The sequence below is a fragment of the Coffea arabica genome, chromosome 8c (genome assembly GCF_036785885.1).
Source record: "Coffea arabica cultivar ET-39 chromosome 8c, Coffea Arabica ET-39 HiFi, whole genome shotgun sequence".
In the NCBI taxonomy this organism is placed as follows: domain Eukaryota; kingdom Viridiplantae; phylum Streptophyta; class Magnoliopsida; order Gentianales; family Rubiaceae; genus Coffea; species Coffea arabica.
The window spans coordinates 8,604,373-8,613,406 of record NC_092325.1 but is presented as its reverse complement, the minus strand read 5'-3'; the positions used below and the strand labels follow the sequence as shown (position 1 = coordinate 8,613,406).

Here is a 9,034-nt window from a genome sequence, read left to right as displayed (position 1 = left end):
ACAAAAATATACAAGTTCAAATAGAAACTTAGTCCTCGAGCGAAAATTTGGGCAGCACGCCCTTTGTATTTTCCTATTTCCAGCCATTTATGGCTTCAATCTTTTTCTCAATCAAACCAAGGTTACCCACAACACAAATTCATTTCAATAGCCGTTCCATAGGCTCAAAACAATACAAGTTTAGAAATCGAGCTAATAACAAATGCGGAAATGAAACTTAACAAAAGACAGATTTGACGGGTTTTGTGTAACGAACACATCCGACGCTACGCTTATCGGATTGGAATGTAATTTATACCGTTTTGAAGCTAAGACAGAGGGTTACAATTTTGATAAAGACCACTCAGTCAAGTTCTCACCCTAACTAGGTTAAATATACCAAAACAACTCCAGATTTTCCAGGTCAAAGTGTACTGCGGCAGTCCTGACTTATTCGGTCATATCTCAACACCTTCAACTCCAATTCAAGTGATTCTAAAGCCATATGAAAGCTAAGATACAAGGCTATAAGTCTTAAGAAGACATTGACAGCCAAATCAGTAGTATTCCTGGTCAAAACAACCAATTACAGAAGCTGAGTAGTATGTTCGGATAGAAACAGGGCAGCAAGGGTATTTCAGTATTTTCACAGGATACGTTGCTCCGATTGAGCTGAAATTTTGCAGGCTATTATAAAATATAATTATCTACAACTTTCATGTTTTGTACTAAGGCCAATTCGACCTCTAACTATGGGTAACAGAACCGGGCAGAACCAAGCAGTCATAAATTTCATTTCTGGAATTTTAAGAAATCCATGCACTCCAATGCTAATCTTCTTATTTTTGGCTTGATTCACCACCTCAACCTCCTAGACAAGCTTGTATACACTATATACCATCCACACAAGAAGAAACATGGCTGAACAACACAAAACCCTACCTTACTAATTCACCCAAAATCATCACAACTACTTGCATAGTTACCAATTTAATCAAAACTTGAGTTGTATAGCAACTTGAGCAAGAATAAAAGCACCAAAGATAAGGGACAGCCAATACCTCAATAACGATGGTAGCGTAGAGTTTTACTCTCTAAAATTACTCCACCAAAGCCTTTAAATCTCCTTAGTGAGCAAGTTTTATGGAGTAATTGGTACAAACTTGGGTTAAATACCAAAAATCCCCCTGTGGTTTGCCTAATGTTCACTTTACCTCCCTATGGTTTGGAAACCTATAATATGACTCCCTGTCGTTTCAACTAAAGTAAAAGTCTAACAGAAAACATCTAAACTAACATCTGAAAGGAAAATGTCAAAATTGCCCCTCTATAAGGGTTTTGGGTTAAGTACCAAAAACCCCCCTGTGGTTTGTCAAATGTACACTTTACCTCCCTATGGTTTGAAAATATACAATTTAACTCCCTATCGTTTCACCTAAAGTGAAAATCTAACAGAAATTCCGTTAAATACACTTTAGTTGAAACGACAGGGAGTCAAATTGTAGGTTTCCAAACCATAGGGAGATAAAGTGAACATTAGGCAAACCACAGGGGGGTTTTTGGTATTTAACCCTACAAACTTTGATTGGAACTCAAGATTCAAGCACAAGTTGAAGGTTTCTCTCTTGTTTTTTCCCTCCCCTAAAATTTCGGCCAAGCTCAAGAAAAATGGAAGAAAATGGAGCCAAGAAGAAGATAAAAAGGAAGGAAAATGTCTTGGTCAAAGGTCTTGGTCAAGACCTTGGTTGGATTTGTGACACATGGCTTAATCCCAAATATGTCTACCAAAAAATCTCTCTTTTCCTTAGTCAATAATGGTGGCTGGCTTAAGGGTTAATTAAGAGCTAATTAACTCAACTAAAACAAGGAGATTAAGGTAATAAAGTGGTGGTCAAGTGGTGTACTCACTTGGTAACAAACGATACCCGTCGGTTCGGGTCGATTTTCTTAAATCACACGTACTAGGGTTTTTTTCTTCCTATTCACTAACTTTATATCATTGCTTCTAATCACATATTATTTCTCACCTAAAAGTCACTCTTAAGCACCAAATTTGATCCTCGCTCCGTACCGGATAATTACACTACGGATACACGAAAAACCCTATTTCACTTTGATTTGAAATCGAAAAGGAAAACCCTAATTTCCTATGATCATTGGCATTTTTCTAGGGTGATTGATTAGTAAGATGGTATAGAATAATATTTTCCAAATAATTTTCAAATAAAAGGAAATTTTCAAGAAATATATAAAGAATTTGTAAGTCCTCACATACTTTATCTCACTCGACCTAAGCCCATCCTTTGTTTTGATTTAAAATGTGAGAATACATGTTTTGTGCTGAGTAACACCCTTTTGCTGTGTGCTGATGGGGATGATTACGTGACTTGAATTGAACCCTATTTGGGGTAAGTACTTTATTGTGTACTTTGTTGAGAAATACCATCTATTGAGAGATCGGATATCTCAGGGCTTGGTTTGAACCCGGTTCCAAGGATAGACGAACTATTCGAGCCAGGCAGGGTTTGGTCGAAAATAGTTCCATGCTAACCTTGGGATTTAGTTCTTTGTTAAAGTTTTGATGAAAGCTAAGTTCTTGTTTCGCTCGAGCTGCTGTGTGCTGTTGACTGGCCAGCGGGGGTTGATAAGGTGAATGGGGAAAGTTAAGTGGAGTCTACGGACCATGAGTACTTTGATTGACGGAGTGTCAACAGGTGTTCAAGCTCGGGGAATTGAACTGGTTTTGGAGCCACCCGTATCCTACCATTGTGATATTACAATTTTGTATTGATGTGAAATATTTGGATTTGCATGTTTATCTGAATGTGCTTTTACGTTTTACCGTAATTATTCACTAAGCATATAGCTTACCCCGTTCCATTTGTTTTCCTTAGTAGGGGGCCGACGCAAGGGTCGGTCGGGAAGGTGTATAGACTTTTGGTTATAAAATAGTTGAATTTATACTTGTTATAAGTTGACTAGTAAGATGTATATAGTTGTCGTGGTGGTTGTAGTTATCAGCTTTTCTAGGGTTTACTTTCTGGTACTCGTGATATGTAATTCTTGGAGAATTGAATGTAATATTTGAGATTTATCTTGTAATTCATTTGAGAACTGTAGGAAGTGAGTGAGTCCCGACGAGAGTTGGGTAGGCGACCCGCCGATACCCTGGGGTTAATCCTTGGGAGAAGTGGGGCCGTCACATCCTTCATTGTGATGAGCACGACATTCCTCCCCTGTATCTAACAACTCCAAATGCCTAGGATGATTATTAGTTTGATCAAAATATTGCTTATCAACAATATATGGCTGGGAATACTAACCATTTTCAAACTCACTTAGTGAATCACCTATCCCACTATGAAATGAAGAAAAATACTCAACTTTATTGATCGAAATGGCTCCCGTTGATCCCTTTATGTCTTGATCATGCTCCTCATGATGGTAGGAGGTACTTTTTCTTCCTTTTTCTCCATCTCATCAGTAACCATGGCAACTTGTGAATCCTCAGAACTAGAGTTAGTAGAGTGCCATTGGACAAATTAAAAACTATAGTTTCACCATTCACTCCAAATAAAAGCTTACCTTTCTGTACATCAATTAAAGTATCGACAGTGGCAAGAAATGGTCTACCTAATAGTATAGGCATGTTCATATCTTCCTCCATATCTAGGACAACAAAATCTACAGGTATAATAAGTTTTTCAATTTTCATGAGCACATTTTCTAACACTTCTATAAGATACTTGATTGTCCTATCCGTCAACTGCAATGTAATGTTGGTAGCCTTTAATTCAATTAATCACAACTTTCTAGCAATAGATAAAGGAATCAAAGATACACTTAAACCTAAATCGCATAAAGCATTTGAAAACTCAATATTACCTATAGTGCAAGGTATAGAAAAACTATTAGGGTTGTTTAGTTTGAGAGGGAGTTTGTTTTGAATGACTGCACTACATTCCTCTATTAATATGATTATCTCATTATCCACAAGCTTCCTTTTCTTGGACATGATATCCTTCAAGAATTGAGCGTAGGAAGGAATTTGCACAATAGTATCAAGGAGAGGAATATTAATATGTAGTTGCTTGAAATCTTAAAGAACTTATCAAACTCCCTTTCTTGCTTTTCGCTTGAGCCTGTGCGGAAAAGGAATAGAATAATTAGTATTAACGTTAGGAGCAACATTAGGAATTGACAAATCCATATCAATCAGTACATAATCTTTCTTCACTCTTTTTCTCTTCCTTATTTTCACAAGACACATCAAAGTTAGGCTCCTTCAATTGTTTCTCACTTTTAAGGGTAATGGCATTAACTTGCTCTCTAGGATTGATCTCGGGTTTACTAGGTAACTCTCCTAGATTCCTAGGATTTAAAGAGTTAGTAATTTGGCCAATTTGGACCTCTATATTCCTATACAGGGTTGTAAGTTGGTCCAATCTCCCTTATACTCTCTCAAATCTCTTAGAAGTGGTTTTATTTAACCGGTCTATGTTGCCAGTAGTTGTACTAGCTAGTTTCTCTATAACCATTTTTCAAGCAGGTTTAGTCTCCACAGGTGGTTGTTTATTTTGAAAGCCCGGTGGATTCAAAGGCTTTTGTTGGCTCCCTTGTTCTTACCATCCAAAGTTTGGATGATTCCGCCACCCCAGATTGTAAGCATTGGAGCATGGGTTATTTTGGGGCGGACGGATGTAATTGTTCACAAATTGAACCTGCACAGTGCTTGCACAAATTGATACATCATGATCACCTCTACATATAGTACAACATGCAACATTTACTCCTTGATTAGAACTAAAACTAACTTGCCTATTAAGCATCTTAACCACATTATCCATTTTGGCACTTTAACATGTTCAATGTATCTACTTCAAACATACCTGCGTTTGCCCATTGATAATTGTTAGCAGCCATTTTGTCAAGCAGTTGTTGAGTTTCTTTGGCCGACTTACCCATCAAAGCACTTCCCACTGCTGCATCTACATGAGTCTTCGTCGGATAGGTGAGTCCATTGTAAAATATTTGTACTATGAGCCAATTAGGTAAACCATGGTGAGGAAATCTTCATTGTAACTCCTGATAACGCTCCCAAGCTTCGTACAATGTCTCTCCTTCCTGTTGACAGAAACTCGGTATATCGATGCAAAGTTTAGCAGTTTTGCCAGGTGGAAAGAACATATTAAGAAAAGTTTTAGATAAATCTGCTCAGGTGGTAAAAGTATTAGGAGAATGAGATTGTAACTAGACCTTGGCCTTGTCTCTTAGTGAGAATGGAAACAATCTAAACTTAATTGCATCATCACTAACACCGTTAAACTTTATTGTATCACAAATTTCTAGGAATGTGGACAAATGAAAATTTGGATCTTCAGTAGCATTACCTCCATATTGAGATTATTGCACCATTTGCATAAGAGATGGTTTAATTTCAAAATTATTAGCATTTATTGTAGGTCTCACAATGCTTGTTTGTAAACCATCGCCTCCAGGCAATGCAAAGTCCCGTAATGCTCTTCTATCCAATTCTTCAGCCATAGGTTCAATTGATGGAAGTTCAATTGTTATTTCACCTTCTCCCGGAATCTTCATAGTTTCTTGTAGTACTTGCCTTTGTTGTCGCCTTAGAGTTCTTTCAATTTCTGGATCCAAAGGAACCGTTGTGCATGCGCATGGTGTATGCACTACAAAGACCAAAATGAAGAAAATTGTACCACAACTAAACAAGCTAAACAAAACAAATAAACAAGCTACTCTACCCACTAACTAACAGATATTTACATTATAACACAATGTTTAGATTAATGAAACTCACTTAGTCTTAATATTGCCATGATTCCCCGAAAACGGCGGCAAAAACTTGTAGAGGCTTATACCTACACTCTAAATTTTAGCATAAATCCCTCATTTACTGCAAGTATATAGATCGTAGTTAGTAGTACTAGGGAATTAGGATCGATCCCATAGGGAATCACCTTCAACTACCAAGGTTTTTAGTTCACTCTATTATCTAAACTTATCAAGAATTTTAACTAGTTTAATCAGATAAAATGCCAAAGTAATGCAATGCAAATTAACAACTCGAAATAGCTCAACTAAACACAAGTGTTATAGGGTATAGAATCCACTAAATGTACCTAATTATGGATGAATTAGCTAACTATCACTCGTGCTTTAGTCTTGCTAAGGATGCATTCCACTCAAACCATCGAAACTTGCTTTATCCAATGAACCGAACTTAGCCTACACTAGAGTTTCCCTACTTTCGTGGTGAAATCTCAAATATAAACTAGATCAAGCACAGGAAATGTCATAAACATCTACCTAAGTGCACCACTGCTTTCGTATGTCTACTCCTTAGGTTCCGTTCATTCATATTCCATTATTGTCAATAATTTTTATAACAACAACTAAAATGGCTTGTAAATGGTGATCAAGCTGATAAGAGTATATTTAACGTGTTTTATTGATTAGTTTTAATGTGTTTTATTTAGTTTTAGTGCTAATTAACTACAATTTTAGTGAAAATGTACATTTTATGGTTTAAGTAGTAAAAATTACATTTCGATGGATTTTAATAGTGAAAACTTCATGTTTTTGTAGGTTTAATAATTCAATCATCAAATGGCATGAATTAAGAAGAGAATTGGATGATTATTGATGATTTAAAGTGGTTTAAAGAAGACATGAAGTGCAAAACATTCAAAGGAAAAAATGCAAGTGAAGACAGTTTTGACACCTTATATTATTTTGGCTATATCTTGAGCTACAAGTCTCGGATTGAGGTGATTCTTATACCATTTTGAAGGTAAGAGATATATATACATTTGGTATGAAGACATCAAAATGCAGTTCAGTTGTTTTCCTTGTCAAAAAGTCAAAATACAGAAGTACATGTGCATGGTCAAAAGCTAAAATAGAGCTCTGACCAGTTGAGGGTGTTTTGGTCATTTCTTAGACCACAGATCTCTAAATTGGATGATTTTTAAAGCATTGGAAAGCTAACTCAAAGAGCTACAACTTTCATGGTTTGTAAAAGAGCTAGTTCCATATCCATCATTGAGAAAATAGCAGATGAAGTGATACCAAATTCACAGAAGTGAATACACGACCCTTGAATATGTGAGCTTGAAGTCGTGTATTCTAAGGTCGCGTATTCTCACCTGATTTTTGCAACTTGCTCAGCCATTTGCTCTATTTTCACACTACTTTCCAACTCTACTCCAGACAAGAATTTAGTCTGCACATGTTCAAGGGACTTTTTAAAAGAAAAAAGGAGTTTTATGTCTTGTCCAAAAACCATTTTTTGACTCTCTTAACACAAGGGATGTAAGAATCATTAAAAAGGGAGAATAGGACATTTTTAGAAGTAATTATGATCAGATTTTAACATTAGAACTTAGTGGTTAGTCTTGTTTTGTTCTCTCTAGCTTAAACTTTTGTGAGAATAAGTGGAGACTTCATTGTACAACTCATTTGTTGAAGATATAGAAGATCATTGGGAGGTTCTTCACTAATCTTGGCTAAGATTTCTTTATCTATCTTTTACGTGTGATTCAATGTTTGTTCATGCAATGAAGCAATGTTCTTTCTTGTCATATATTATATGAGTAGCTAAATTTTTAGATCTAGGGAGTAGATGAAACTTATGACTACTTCATATGAACTGAATATGATTTATACTTATTACACCTTGTATTAACTTGTCTATTTATGCATGCTTATAACTTGTGTTAGTGCTTATAACTTGTGCTGCTTGATCACCAGTAGCAAGTTTTTAGTTGTTATATTCAATAAAAGTTGGAAATAATGACGAAACAACAAAAATAGAACTTGAGTAGTATTCTCATTAGAATAGAGATATGCTTAAGTGGATTAAACTTGTATTTCATGAAAGAAACAAGAGTAGATTTAGTTATTCATCATGAGAATAGGGAAAACTAATCTATATTAGGCCATTTTATCATGAGAATGAGATTTGGTAATATTGGAAATGAATCCCTAATTAAACAAGAGTTGTAACGAGAGGTAAATATATTTATTTGTATCTTTGATGCCATAAGTAGAATCTATATTACTAGATTCAAGTATTTAGTGAATTTTTTCCATTGTTACCTTGCAAATATCTAGTTAAGACTAGTTAGCTAGTAGTAATTATAACTTCTCTTGCTTAGGTTGATTATTAGTCTAAATAATTGAGTAAATAAGGACCTAGTACTTGCAAAGTTGCTTGCTGTAGGATCGACCCGATATATATCATAAATTACAAGTTTGACCTGTATGCTTGCAGAAAAATAGGTGTAATTCGGAATTAAACTTGTACTTATATCAAAAACCCGTCAAATTTTTGGCATCGTTGCCGGGGAGCGGCAATATTAGGGCCTAACAAGGTTTATTAATTTAGACATTCTCTATACTAATTAGTTAAACATTGCTTCTAGTTAAGTTAGAATTTTTATTAGTTTTTGTGAATTAATTACTACATAACCTCTTTTATTTTTGTTTGTAGTGTATGCACCGGATTTTACGGATAGTCACACCTTTTGATCCGAAAATTCAAAAGGCACTATGTATACAAAGAAGGCGTACACCACAACAATAAGAAGAAAAGGTTTGACAACAAATAGAGAGACTCGCGATAGAGCTACCTTTTGAAGTTGAAATCGTGAAAATAGAAGCAAATAGGCGAGCTCTTAGGGATTTTGCTCTACAGAGAATCCAAGGATCTTAAACAAGTATAGGATGATCGACGGTAAATGCTAATAATTTTGAGATTAAACCATCATTAATCCAAATAGTGCAACAATATCAATTTGGAGATAATGCTGTAGAGGATTCAAATGCACACTTAGCCACATTTTTTGAGATATATGATACAATCAAAATGAATAGAGTTAGTGAGGATGCTATAAAGTTAAGGTTGTTCCCATTTTCATTGAGGGATAAGGTTAAAATTTGGTTACATTCTCATGCCCCTAAAACTTTCACTATTTGGGATAATTTGTCTAGAGTATTTTTTAATAATTATTTTTCACCGGGCAAAACGGCT

General features: G+C 35.5%; 1 non-coding gene across 1 annotated transcript; it reads left to right on the top strand.

The window, feature by feature from the left end:
- The first annotated feature begins 5,032 nt into the window (after nt 1-5,032).
- LOC113707573 (small nucleolar RNA R71) lies at nt 5,033-5,139 on the top strand. Its single transcript, XR_003452296.2, has one exon. It is a non-coding gene; the product is annotated as a small nucleolar RNA R71 (small nucleolar RNA).
- The last annotated feature ends 3,895 nt before the right edge of the window (nt 5,140-9,034 follow it).